This window comes from Delphinus delphis, chromosome 12 (assembly GCF_949987515.2).
Source record: "Delphinus delphis chromosome 12, mDelDel1.2, whole genome shotgun sequence".
In the NCBI taxonomy this organism is placed as follows: Eukaryota; Metazoa; Chordata; class Mammalia; order Artiodactyla; family Delphinidae; genus Delphinus; species Delphinus delphis.
Genome location: NC_082694.2, coordinates 27,444,461 through 27,447,767, shown reverse-complemented (window position 1 = coordinate 27,447,767; position 3,307 = coordinate 27,444,461).

The window sequence follows — 3,307 nt, the reverse complement described above, 5'->3', positions numbered from 1 at the left end:
CCTCTTTCTACTGCGCATGCGCCACCGCTCGTCGAGATGACGTCATCACGCCGGCCGACTGAGGCGCTCGATTAGTAAAGAGAATTCTGATGGCTGCAATTCCCGCTTTAGCCGGAGGGTGGTAGCAGAGGTCCATTAGTTCTTGTGTGAACCCTTCCGAATTCCAATAATAGGGGACATGGAAAGCTGTCCAACTCTCCCAGTTTCTTGTGTGGTTGTTTCAGATATTTAAGTGCTTACATTCACACTTTTTGTATCTTGTCTGTATTTGTACGTAACGGATATCCTGTATTTTATATAAGAGCAGCATACTATACATAGTCTACAATCTGTCTTGGATAGTGATTTTCCCAGTCAATTTTTGCATACATCCATTCTATTCTCTTTAATAGCTGCATAACATTACATAATTTATATGACCAGTCCAATATTGATGGACTTTTAGTTGTTTTCAGTTTGGGGTTTTGTTTTTTGTTTTTGTCCTCTGTTACAGGTAGGCTGCAATGTGAACATCTTTATACATGTATACAGCTATATATGAATTTCTAGACATAGAATTTCTGCAATGAAAGAGATGCAAACTTAAAAAATTGAAAGATTTTTAATCAATCTAATCTGCCTAATCAACCTTGCAAAAATATTCTATCAGGGTGGACCAACTGAGATAACAGTTATGAAAGGGTTTTCCAATGTTTAAAATTCTCTTCCCACTTCAGAAATAATTACAATAAAATGTTACTCACTGGTGACAAAAAAAAAATTCTATCAACTTATACTCCACTCACAGTGAAACATTTATTGGGTTTCTATTATGAGCCTGGTATCATGCTGGAGGTTGACAGTATGGATTTACATTTTAGACAATACCAAAAAATGCCTGAGAGAGATAAGAGTGGAGCTCAAGTATAACATTTCCTCACATTATCAGGCATAGGGATCTGTACCTGTTAGAAAACCTATGAATCCTGCCACAAGTGGAACGGCAAAGAACAGCATGTCCTACAGTAGGTCTGAAGGTATAATAGCATACTAAATTCCATTGTTATTTATAATAACAACTGTTTTTTGTTAGTTTTAGTTTCTAATTTCTGAAAGTAACTTACATACACTGTTAGTAATCTTCACAACCATTTGAGCTGGGTCAACTGAGTCAGGAAGGTCAGAATTATTGAATGAATGAATGAGTAAAAAGACCACTAGCTTTAACATATCTGGGACAGTTATAGTCTAACCAGGTTTCAATCCACAAGCATTTATTTACAATTCTGAAAACTTCCACGTAATTACAAATGGGACAAGAGTAGTAAATTACTATTTGGATAAAAAAAGATACAAGTTAACACAACATAGTTTACAAACTTACAATTAGGCACATTCAATTTGGTGCTAAGTCATAAAATATTCTTTTGCAATTTATGAAAAATATCCAATAGGCATGTAATGGCCAAAATGTACAAATGATACAAATATCTATAGACATGACAGTGTACAAATTGTGACATAAATCTATCAGAAACTAGAAAATCTATGTTGGTCCTGCTAAAAGATACAGGCTTTGGGTGGGAACACAAAAAAATCCAGACCTGGCCATAACAGGGTTTCCAGAAAGTATGAGAACTAGCAAAGAGTAGGCCTCTGGATGCGAGTGGGTCGAACATGAAATAAAACAATGCCTTAATGGGTATGTAGTAGGCTGGGATGGAAAATATAGGAGCAAGGGATATTTGGGGAATCAGGGAGCTAAGTATTTGACAATAACAAAATCTACCAGTATCTGATAGGGCCTCAGGTACCATGTAAGGGTTTGAGGGATTCCAGTATTTAATTAAACCACAATGTGACAATGGGAAGAATTAAGGACAGCCTCAGGGATAGATGAACTGGGGATGTTACACAAAGACATGTCTCAGTTAACCTGATGGGTTCAAAATGCAGGAAGTGGGTATACGGGACAAGACAATACCCTAACTGTAAGAATAAAGGTTTAGGTCAGGGTAGGGCCTGATGTTGCTAAGTGTTGAAATAGAGCTCTTTAGTTTCTTCCTCCTATATGTAAGATTCTTTAGAGGTTAAAATGATGCTCAACCTGCAAGCTAAAGTTAAATGGCTGGAACTAGGGAGAGAAAATAAGTTACATAGGCTCGGAACCAGGAAAAGCCTAACTAAGGGTTTGCCTAAATAGAATTGAATGTTGGGACTGAATATTTTAATATGTAAACATTTTACTGATACCAAAATGTGTCTTACCACACTTCCCCCAATCTCACACCACCCACCCTAACCTGCAGTAGCTATGGGTCCCTTGATTTCCATGGAAATACAGAGAAAAGAGACACTGATCTGGCTTGCAGGTATTCAGTAAGTTGTTAGCCTCACATCACATATTAGTATCATGTAAGTAGGCCATCTGAAGTAGGAAGCTTAGGGGAAAAACCTTGAAAAACACTTAAAAGCTTAAGCCACATCTCTATACTACAACACCTTTCACAATTTCTTCTCAGATAAGCATCATCCCCATCAGTGAAAAAACTCATATCTCATAATAGGAAAAACAGGCCTGAAAATTAAATGTGTGTCTTTGGAGGTCCCATCTATGGGATATCTTCCTGGTACTAGAAAAGTCCCCAGAAAGATCAATCTTTGCACCCCTCCCTGAAAGCTTACCACCAAGGAAAATGACTAGATCCATAGATTTCCTCCCTCAAACCAGCTTACCTCACATATAAATCATTAGCAACTCAGCCCTTACTCACATCACCACAGTCACAAGAGTGGTTAGGGAGCAAAGCACCAACCACGGGAACTAAAACAGAGGCAACCCAGGCCAAGCTGGGCTGATGGCAGATGTCTGCTCCTTACGCTTGGGTGCATAATGCGACTCACCGCAATGCCTTTTTCACAGACCCTTTTTCAAGTTTCTCCACAAAATCCAACAGGTCAAGTTCGTTCATGATGCTTCAAGATAAACGATCGTCAAGAGAAAAACATGCAGTATGTCTTACAATGTTGGAGTCCTTAAAAATATGACAAGGAAATAACCATGCAGACAAAACCAGAACATTTTAAAAAAATCTGTGTTCTACAAACGTACCAGTGAATGCCATTAATAAGGTACTATGAGAGAAAACAAAATGAGAAATATATGTAAGACTGTTCCCTTTGGTGTACAGAATTCATGGCAGTTGCCGCACTATCGAGCTACTTACATCTATGACTGTCTGTTCTGGTAATACTAAATGAGGCCAAAGTGTGTCAACTTGTTTCCCACAGAAACCAAAAAGTCTACATGAATCTCTTTTCTCCTGTG